This window comes from Camellia sinensis, chromosome 8 (assembly GCF_055761805.1).
Source record: "Camellia sinensis isolate YWXY chromosome 8, ASM5576180v1, whole genome shotgun sequence".
Lineage (NCBI taxonomy): Eukaryota > Viridiplantae > Streptophyta > Magnoliopsida > Ericales > Theaceae > Camellia > Camellia sinensis.
The window spans coordinates 103,911,756-103,923,715 of record NC_138968.1 but is presented as its reverse complement, the minus strand read 5'-3'; the positions used below and the strand labels follow the sequence as shown (position 1 = coordinate 103,923,715).

Sequence of the window (11,960 nt, the reverse complement as noted above, 5' to 3'; positions counted from 1 at the left end):
ATTTACTAAGAACTTAATGGGAATTTACTGAGTAATTTACTAAGAATTTTCAGAGTAATTTATTGAGAATTTACTAAGAATTTAAAGGGAATTTACTGAATAATTGACTGAGAATTTAATGGAAATTTACAAAGTAAGATACTGTGTAATTTACTTGGAATTTACTAAGTAATTTTCTGAGAATTTACTGGGAATTTTCTGAGTACTTTGTTGAGCATTTACTCGGAATTTACTAAGTAAGTTGCTGATAATTTACTGAATAATTTCTTGACTAATTTATTGAGAATTTACTGAGTAATTTACTGAAAATTTACTAAGAATTCACTGAGTAATTTACGGAGAATTCACTTGGAATTTATTAGGAATTTAGTGAGAATTTACTGAGTAATTTACTAAGAATTTACTAGGAATTTATTGAGTAATTTACTGAGAATTTATTGAGAATTTAAAGGGAATTTGCTGAGTAATTTACTAAGAATATACTTAGAATTTACTGGGAATTTACTTCCAATTAACTGAGAATTTTTTGTGTAATTAACTAAGAATATATTGAGTAATTTACTGGGAATTTACTTGGAATTTATTGGGAATTAATTGAGAATTTTCTAAGTAATTTACTTAGAATTTACTGCGAACTTGCTGAGTGCTTTAATGAGAATTTATTGGGAATTTACTGAGTAAGTTACTGAGAATTTAGTGAGTAATTTACTTAGAATTTACTGAATAATTTTCTGAGAATTTACTGAGTCATTTACTAGGAATTTACTGAGTAATTTTCTGGGTATTTACTGAGTCCTTTACTGAGAACTTACTGGGAATTCACTAAGTAAGTTACTGAGAATTTATTGGGAATTTACTGAGTAAGTTACTGACAATTTACAGAGTAATTTCTTGAGTAATTTACTGATAATTTACTAAGTAATTTCCTGAGAATTTGTTGGGAATTTACTGAGAATTTACTAAGTAATTTACTGGAAATTTACTGAGTAAGTTACTGAGAATTTGCGGAGTAATTTACTAAAAATTTACTGGGAATTGACTGAATAATTTATTGAGAATTTACAGAGAGTTTACTTGAAATTTACTAAGTAATTTATGGAGAATTTACTGGTAATTTACTACGTAATTTACTGAGAATTGAATGAGTAATTTACTAAGAATTTACAAGGAATTTGCTAAGTAATTTACTGAGACTTTACTGAGTAATTTACTGAGAATTTATGAAAATTTACTGAGAATTTACTTAATAATTTACTGACAATTTATTGGGAATTTACTGAGTAATTTATTATAAATTTACTGAGAATTTTCTAAGTAATTTACTGAGAATTAACTAAGAATTTATGGGAAATTTACTGAGTAATTTACTAAGTCATGTACAGTGTAACTTTCTGAGAATTTACTGGGAATTTACTGAGTAATTTACCTGGAATTTACTGAGAATTTACTAAGTAATTTATTGAGAATTTATTGTGACTTTTCTGGGAATTTACTGAGTACTTTGCTAAGAATTTACAACAAATTTACTGAGTAAGTTACTGATAATTTTTTGAGTAATTTCCAGAGTAATTTACTGAGAATTTACGGTGTAATTTATTGATTAATTTTCCTAGAATTTACGGAGAATTTACTTGGAATTTAGTGGGAATTTACTAACTAATTTACCTCAAATTTACTCGGAATTTTCTGAGAATTTACTAAGTAATTTACTAAAAATTTACTGGGTATTTACTGAGTAATTTAATGAGAATTTACAGAGAATTTACTTAGTAATTTACTGAGTAATATATATATATATATATATATATTTTTGGGGAATTTACTCAGTAATTTACTGAAAATTTACTGGGAATTTATTGAGTAATTTACGGAAAATTTACTTTGAATTTATTGGGAATTTACTGAGAACTTACTAATTAATTTACTGGAAATTTACTAGGAATTGATTGAGTACTTTAATTAGAATTTACTGAGTAAGTTGCTGATAATTTACAGAGAATTTACTGACAATTTACTGAGTCATTTACTGAGTACTTTATTGAGAACTTACTGGAAATTTACTAAGTAAGTTACTGAGAATTTACTAGGAATTTACTGAGTAAGTTACTCAGAATTTGCTGAGTAATCTACAAAGAATTTGCTGGGAATTTACTGAATATTTACTGAGTAATTTTTTGAGAATTTACTGATAATTTTCTGAGTAACTCACAGAGAGTTTACGACGAGTGTACTTGGAATTTGCTAGGAATTTATTAAGTAATTTACTGAGAATTTACTGGGAATTTACTTAGTAATTTTCTGAGAATTTACTAGGAATTTACTGAGTAAGTTACTGAGAATTTAATGAATAATTTACTGAGAATTTAATGAGAATTTACTGAGTAATTTACTGAGAATTTACATAGAATTTACTGAGTAATTTACATAGAAATGACTGAGTAATTTTCTAAGTAATTTATAGAGTAATTTGCTGAGAATTTGTTAAGAATTTACTGAGTAATTTACTAAGAATTTACTAGGAATTTACTGAGTAATTTACCAAGAATTTACAAAGAATTTTCTGAGTAATTTATTTTTAATTTATTAAGAATTTACTGAAAATTTAATGAGTAATTTTCTTAGAATTAACTGGGAATTTACTGAGTACTTTGCTCAGAATTTACTAGGAATTTATTGAGTAATTTATTGTTCAATTTTCTGAAAATTTACTGAGAATTGACTATGTAATTTACGGAGAATTACTTGGAATTTACTGAGTAATTTACTAAGAATTTATTTGGAATTTACAGAGTGATTTTTTGAGAATTTTCTGAGAATTTATTGGGAATTTATTAAGTAATTTATTGAGAATTTATGTAGAATTTTCTTGGAATTTACTGAGTAATTTACTAAGAATTTACTAGGAATTTTTTGAAAATTTACGGAGAATTTACTAGAAATTTCCTGAGTAATTTAACGAGAATTTACTGGGAATTTAATGAATAATTTACTGAGTAATATCCTGAGAATTTACTGGGAATTTGTTGAGAATTCACAATGTAATTTGCTGAGTAATTTACAGAGTATTTACTAGAAATTTACTGAGTAATTTACTGAGTAATTTTAAAAGAATTTATTGGGAATTTACTGAGTAATTTACTTAGTAATATACTGAGAATTTACTAGGAACTTACAGAGTAATTTACTAAGTAATTTATTGAGAATTTATTGGGAATTTACTGAGTAATTAGTTGAGAATTTACTAAGTGATTTACTAAGAATTTACATAGTAATTTACTGAGAATTTATTGATTAATTTACTGAGAATTTACAGAGTAGTTTTTAGAGTAATTTATAGAGTAATTTAGTAGGAATTTACTGAGTAATTTACTGTGTAATTTACTGAGAATTTACTGCGAATTTACGGAGTAAGTAACTAACAGTTTACTTAGAAATTTACTGAGAAATTTCTAACAATTTACTGAGTATTTACTGAGAATTTACTTGGAATTTACTAAGTAATTTACACCAAATTTACTGAGTAATTAACTGAGAATTTACTGCGAATTTACTAAGTACTTTACTGAGAATTTACTGAGCAAGTTACGGTGACTTTGCTGAGTAATTTATAGAGAATTTACTCGAAATTGAGTGAGTAAATTACTGAGAATTAACTGGGAATTTACTGAGTTAGTTACTGCGAATTTATTGTGTAATTTACTGAGAAATTTGCTGACAATTTACTAGGAATATACTGAGAATTTTCTGGGTAATTTATGAGAATTTATTGAGTAATTTATTAAGAATTTATTGGGAATATACTAAGTAATTTTCTGAGTGATTTACTGAGTAATTTGCTTAGAATTTACTGCAAATTCACTAAGTAATTTACTAAATAATATACAGAGTAATTACTGGAAAATTTACTGTGAATTTACTGAGTAATTTACAAAGAATTCATTGAATAAGATATTGGGAATTTACTGAGTAATTTACTAAGAATTTACTGGGAATTTACAGAGTAACTTACTGACAGTTTACGTAATAATTTATTGATTAATTGACTAAGAATTTACTAAGTAATTTACAGAGAATTTGTTGAGTAATTTATTGAGCATTTACTGCGAATTTACTGGGAATTTACTAAGTACTTTACTAATAATGTACTGGGAATTTACAAAGTAAGTTACGGTGAATTTACTGAGTAATTAACTGATAAATTACTCAGAACTTGCTAAGTAATTTACTACTGGGAATTTACTGGGACTTTATTGAAAAAGTTACTGAGAATTTACTATATAATTTACTTAGTATTTTACTGACAATTTACTGGGAATTTACTGAGTAATTTACTTGTAATTTACTGAAAATTTACTGGGTAATTTACTGGAAATTTACTGAGAATTTACTGAGTACTTTACTGATAATTTTCTGAGAATTTACTGAGAATTTTCTAGAAATTGTCTAAGTAATTTATGAGAATTTACTAAGTAATTTATTGAGAATTTACTGAGTAAGTTATTGAGGTATTTGCGGAGAATTTACTGTGAATTTACTGAGTAATTTACTGAAAATTTTCTAAGTAATGTACTGAGTCATTTATTGGGAATTTACTAAGAATGGACTGGGAATTTATTGAGTAATTTACTAGGAATTTACTAAGTAAGTTACAGAGAAGTTAATGTGAATTTACTGTTTAAGTTACTGAGAATTTACTGAGTAATTTTTTGAGAATTTACAGAGAATTGTTTAAGTAATTTATAGAGTAATTCACTGAGAATTTACTATGAATTTTCGAAGTACTTATGGAGAATTTATGTGGAATTTACTAATTAATTTACTGAGTAATTTCTGAGAATTCACTGAGTAATTTATAGAGAAGTTACGGAGAATTTTCTTGGAATTTACTAGGAATTTACTAAAAATTTACTGAGTAATTTACTGAGAATTTACTAAGTACTTTACTGAGTAATTTCCTGAGTAATTTACTTAGATTTAAATTAAGAAATTTACTAATGACTTACTGAGAATTTACTGAAAATTTACTGAGTAATTTGCAAAGTAATTTACTAAGAATTTACGCAGAATTTGCTGGGAATTTACTGAGAATTTACTAGGAATTTTCTAAGTACTTTATTGAGAATTCACTGGAATTTACTGAGTAAATTACTGAGATTTTACAGGGAATTTACTGTGTAAATTATTGAGAATTTTCTGAGTAATTTACTGAGAATTTACAAAGTAATTTACTCTGTAATTTACTGAGAAGTTACTGAGTAATTTACGGAGAATTTACTGGGAATTTATTGGGAATTTACTGAATAATTTACAAAGTAATGTACTGAGAATTTGCTGAGTATTTTGCTAAGTAATTCACAAAGTAATTTATTGAGAATTTACAAGAATTTACTGAGTAATTTACTAAGAATTTACTGGGAAATTACCAAGTAATTTATTGAGTAATTTACTGAGAATTTACTAGGAACTTACTGAGTAATTTACCGAGTAATTTGTTGAGAATTTACTGAGAATTTACTGAGAATTTGATGGGAATTTACTGAGTAATGTACTAAGTTATTTACTAAGTAATTTTTTAAGTAATTTACAGAGTTATTTACTGGGAAATCACTGGGAATTTACTGAGTACTTTAATGACAATTTATTGGGAATTTACTGAGTAAGTTTCTGAGAATTTATTGACTAATTTACTGAGTATTTACCAAATAATTTATTGGGAATTTGCATAGTAATTAAATGAGAATTTACTGAATTATTTACAGGGAATTAATTGAGTAATTTCCAAAGTAATTTACTGGGAATTTACTAAGTACTTTCTTGAGAACTTACTGGGAATTTTTTGCGAATGTTACTAAGAATTTTCTGATTATTTTCTTGAGTAATTTATTGATAATTTACTGTGAATTTACTAAGTAATTCACTAAGAATTTGCTGGGAATTTACTAAGTATTAACTGAGTAAATTTTTGAGAATTTTTTGATAATTTACTAAGTAATTTACAGAGAATTTTAGAAGAATTTACTTAGAATTTTCTGAGAATTTACTGAGGAATTTACTAACAACTGACTGAGTAATTTAATGAGAATTTACGGAGAATTTATTTGTTATTTACTAGGAATTTTTTGAAAATTTACTGGAATTTACTAGGAATTTACTAAGTAATTTAATGAAAATTTACTGTGTAATTTCCTTACTAATTTATATAGTAATTTACTGGGAATTTACTAAGTAATTTACTAAAAGTTTACTGGGAATTTTCTGAGTAATTTATTGAAAATTTATTGGGAATTTACTAAGTAATTTACTAGGAATTTTTTGAGAATTTACTGAGTAATTTACTAAGAATTTACTAGGAATTTTCTGAGTAATTTATTGAGAATTTTCTAAGTAATTTGCTGAGAATTACTATGAATTTACTGGGAATTTATTGAGAGTTTACTAAGTAATTTACTGAGTGATGTACTAAGTAATTTAGTGGTAATTTAATGGGAATTTACTGAGTAATATGCTGAGTAATTTACTGAAAATTTACGAAAAATTTATGGAGAATTTTACTGAGTAATTTACTAGGAATTTTCTGGGTAATTTACAAATAATTTTCTGAGATTTTACGGAGTAATTTACTGAGAAGTTTACTAGGAATTTACTGAGTAATATACTGTGTAAGTTGCAGAGTAATTTATAGAGAAATTTACAGGGAATTTACTGAGTAATTTGCTCAGAATTTACTGGCAATTTACTGAATAATAAACAGAGAATTTACTGAGAATTTTCTGGGAATTTACTGAGTGATTTACTAGGAATTTACTGATAATTTATTGAGAATTTACGGGAAATTTACTGAATAATTTACAGAGAATTTACTGAACGATGTACTGAGTTATTTATTGAAAACTTTCTGAGTAATTTACGGTGTAATTTACTGGTAATTTACTATGAATTTACTTAGAATTTACTGATTAATTTACTGAGTATTTACCTGGAATTTACTGAGTAATGTATTGAGTAATTTACTGAGAATTTACTGACTAATATACTGAGTAATTTATTAAGAATTTGCTGAAAATTTACTGAGTAATTCACTGAGAGTTTATTGAGTAATCTATTGGCAATTTACCAAGTAATTTACTGAGTAATTTATTGGGAATTTGCTGAGAAATTTACTAAGTAATTTAATTAGAATTTACAGAGAATTTACTATGTAATTTACCAAGTAATTTTTTGGGATTTTGCTGAGTAATTTATGGGCATTTTACTAAGTAATTTACTGAGAATTTGTAGGGAATTTGCTAAGAATTTACTGAGATTTTTTTGAGTAATATACTGAGTAATTTGTTTGGAATTTACTGAGTAATTTACGGTGAACTTGCTGAGTAATTTACTGTGAATTTACTGAAAATTTACTGAGTAATTTATTGAAAACTTTATGAATAATTTATTAGGAATTTATTGAATAATTTACTGGGAATTTATGGGAAAATTACGGTGTAACTTACTGACAGTTTACTTAGTAATTTATAGAGTAATTTACTGGGAATTTGCTGACAATTTGCTGAGTAATTTATTGAGAATTTACTTGGAATTCACTATGTAATTTACAGAGAATTTACTCGAAATTTACTAAGTACTTTACTAAGAATTAACTTGGAATTTACTGAGAATTTTTCTGAGTTATGTACTGATTAATTTAGTGAGAATTTAAAGAGTAATTTGTTGAGAATTTACTGGGAATTTACCAAGTAACTTATTCACAGTTTACTTAATAATTTACTGAGTTCTTTTTGAGTGATTTACTGCGAATTTTTGGGAATTTGCTAAGTAATTTATAGAGAATTTGCTGCGAATTTACTGTGAATTTACTTGGAATTTACTAAGTACTTTACTTAGAATTTTTTGGGAATTTAATGAGTAAGTTACATAGATTTTACTGAGTTATTTACTGAGAATTTACTTGAAATTTACTTAGTAATTTACTGAGAATTTACTGAGTAAGCTACTGAGCAATTTACTGAGAATTTACAAGGAATTTACTGAGTACTTTACTGAGAATTTATTGGAAATTTACTAAGTAAGTTACTGAGTTATTTATTCAATAATTTATTAAGAATTTACTGAGAAATTTACTAAGAATTTACTAGAAATTTTCTGAGTAATTTTCAAAGAATTTACTGAGTAATGTACTGAGTAATTTAATGATAATTTGATGGGTATTTACTGAGTAATATAATGAGTAATTTACTAAGAATTTATTGAGTAATTTACTAAGAATTTACGGGGAATTTACTGAGTAATTTACTTAGAATTTATTGGGATTTTACTGAGTAATTTACTGAGAATTTACGAAGTAATTTTCTGAAAATTTACTAAGTAATTTACAGAGAATTTATTGGGAATTTACTGAGTAATGTACTGAGAATTTTCTGAGTAATTTGTGGAGTAATTTATAGAGAAATTTACTGGAAATTTACTGAGTAATTTAATAAGAATTTACTGGGAATTTACTAGGAATTTACTGAGTAATGTACTAAGTTATTTATTGAGTAATTTTCTGAGTAATTTGCTAGGAATTTTCTGAGTAATTTGCTGTGAATTCACTGATAATTTACTAATTAATTTATTGAGAACTTGCTGAGAATTTACTGAGTAATGTACTAAGTAATTTACTAAGAATTTATGGGAAATTTACTGAGTAATATACTGAGCAATTTATTAAGAATTTATTGTGAATTTTCTGAATATTTTCTGAGTAATTCACTGAGAATTACTGAGTAATTTATTGGCAATTTTCTAAGAAATTTACTAAGTACTTTACTGAGAAATTTACTAAGTAATTTGATTAGAATTTACAGAGAATTACTTTTTAATTTACTGAGTAATTTTTTGGATTTTACTGAGTAATTTACTGGTATTTTACTGAGTAATTTTTCGAGAATTAACTAGCAATTTACTGAGTAATTTATTGAGGATTTACTGAGGAAATTACTGAGAATTTACTGAGAATTTGTAGCAAATTTGTTGAGAATTTACTGAGTAATATTCTAAGTAATTTGTTGGGAATTTACTAAGTAATTTACAGAGAATTTGTTGAGTAATTTACTGTGAATTTGCTGAGAATTTACTGACAATTTATAGAATAATTTATTAGGAATTTACGGATTAATTTACTGAGAATTTCCTGGGAATTTACGAAGTAACTTACTGACAGTTTGCTTTGTAATTTACAGAGTAATTTATTGGGAATTTACTGAGTAATTTACTGGTAATTTACTATGTAATTTATAGAGAATTTACTGAGAATTTACTCAGAATTTTCTAAGTGCTTTACTGAGAATTTACTCGAAATTTACAGAGTAATTTTCTGAGTTATGTACTTGTAGAGACCCTAATTTTTGATAATTACACATAAAACCCTGAGCCTTAGTTTAATAGCATTTCAGCACCTAGTTTTGTAAAAGTCTGCAAAATGGCCCAATAAAGAATAATTTACCTGTATATTATCAAAATTAAACCGAGAACACCACCTTATAATTGGAAATACCCTAAAACTTGGTTTTTATTTATTTACCTCTTAGTTTATAAATTAATTCATACATTTTATTTTTATTTTTATTTTTGTTTTTGTTGTTCTTTTATTTATTATTTATTTGAATATTTATTATTTATTTGAATAGAATATTATTTATTTGATTATGTACATAGGTATCACAAATAATATTTTGGTTGAAAATTGATTGAAAAACAAAATAAAAAAATATCTAGATATTTATGCTTCCTTAGTCATTAAGCTAAGACCAAGCTTATTTCCTATAAATTATGAGCCTTGTCTCAATTCCACACACACACACACATACCAGCAGCCAAGGAGAGGGTGAGAGAAGGAGAGTGTGATTAGAGGGAAGCAGAGAAGAAGAAGAAAAGAAAAGGAAGAAATTGGTGCCTTCTAGGGTCAAGGTAAGAACACACCGTTCTATGTCTTCTCCAATTCTTTCACCCATCTCATCCTATTGTCTAGATACCCTCTTGTGTTGCATATTAATGGTATATAGGGTTTTTGATGTGTATGAAAGTGTGGGTTTGATTTAGTGACTTTGCCTTAGAAATTTTCCAAATTATGCACTGCTGCAACTTCTCTAATTTAAAAGAAATATCAAACCTATTTATTTTTCAAATCTGAATTTAGTGTAGGCTATTTGGTGTGTTTAGAGCTTGTGATAATTTTACTAGCCCCTAATTATGTGTTTTTAGGGCTTGGATATTTTATTTAGAAATCTGGTCCTGAGTCTCTGAAAAACAGTCCCCTTCCTTCAATTTTATAAAATTCCATAAAAATCATCTCATGTTGGTTCTTTTGTCAAAACTTAGAATTCTGAGTCCTCTTTCCAATGGAATTTATTTGGGTTAAAATCATCGGGTAGATTGAGAGGAAAGCTAGTTTTCCCAAAGGGTAACAAATCTGGACAGGTTTTTGAATATAGCTTGTAGATGAATTTCTGGAGGCGCTATGCAAATTCTAAGAATTGGAATTGAAACTAGCCAGGTTAATTATTATTTCTGTGCAATTTCAGCCCCTAATTTGACCTAGAAGTATTTTTCCCAAAGCATTCTTGTTAGCCCTGCAGAACCCAACTGTGCTGGAAATGGTGTTTTATTGTGTTATTTGTCTCTAAGTATTTCAAAGCATGCCTAATGTTATTTGCTTGCCTTACCATACTTCTGTATGCTTATCATGGGCTATATTTCTTCTCTTATGTTTGTCTCATGCTCTTTTATATTACCGAATTACCGAATGTGACTAACTTGCTCGGCAAAAGATCCAATAAACGGGAAATGATAAGGGGTTGGCAATGGGTGACGTTCACATTGGTGTTGGAATAATTTATACATATGAATGGCATGAATTATGATGGGATTAAAACCAAATGAGTTAAGTCTTGCGCAAGCGGTCTAAGCGAGCCCCTAGGTTGACACGGATGTATTCAGACTCTATGTGGTGGTTTCAGGGTGTAAGCGAGCCCTTTGGTATGATATGTGCAGGGTGTAAGCGAGCCCTAGGAATGATTTGGTATGGTATGTGCAGGGTGTAAGCAAGTCCACTTGTTTGGTTGTCCCTTTTGAGGTCCATCAATGTCACTGACCGGTAAATAACCAGGATGTGGGCATAGGTTGTAAGGTCTGCAAAGCAGCAAAAGGGGGAGTTCTGAATAGTCCGGTGTTCAATCCTTGTGGTTGGGTAGAAGGATCTCTTTTAGATGTCTAGTCTAACTACTAATTCATAGACCCTTGTTGTAATATTGTATGTTATGTTACCTATTTTGTTCTGTGTATAGTTGATTGGTTGATAGAAGATATGGGGGTGTGTGTGTTTTTACTGGGCATTCCAAGCTCATGGCGTGTCATGCCAGGTGATGAAGCAGTTTACAATGGTGAAGGTTATTTCGAAGGCAAACAAGATGAAGTGTTGGAGCAGTGGTTCATTTGAAGACTTAAGACTAGTTTTTTTTTTTTTTCCTTTTGACTTTTGGTTTGGCAATGTTTGGTAATCCTATAATGGAACATAAACGAATTATCTGTGATATTAACTCTGGTTATATATGTATATTAAGATGTTCTGGTTATCTATCCTACTTGTGTTGTATTATTGTGCGTATTTAACGGCTCGGAAGTTGGGGCGTTACAGTACTGATTAATTTAGTGAGAATTAACAGATAATTTACTTAGTAATTTACGGAGAATTTACCGTGTAATTTACTAACAATTTTCTGAGAAATTTACTGAAGATTTGCTGAATTATTTATTGAGAATTTATTGAGTAATTTTCTGAGAATTTATTAGGAATTTACTAAGTGACTTACTAACAGTTTACTTAGTAATTTACTGACAATTTTTCGAGTAATTTACTCAGAATTTTTTGGGAATTTTCTAAGTAATTTTGTGACAACCCTCACCTTGCTCTTGCCATATTT

The 11,960-nt window shown here is 27.4% G+C and overlaps 1 long non-coding RNA gene across 1 annotated transcript; it reads left to right on the top strand.

Moving 5' to 3' along the window:
• Positions 1-9,489: 9,489 nt before the first annotated feature.
• LOC114278293 (uncharacterized) lies at positions 9,490-11,724 on the top strand. The gene is made up of 2 exons (XR_014337130.1): positions 9,490-9,948; positions 11,400-11,724. It is a non-coding gene; the product is annotated as an uncharacterized LOC114278293 (long non-coding RNA).
• Positions 11,725-11,960: the final 236 nt, after the last annotated feature.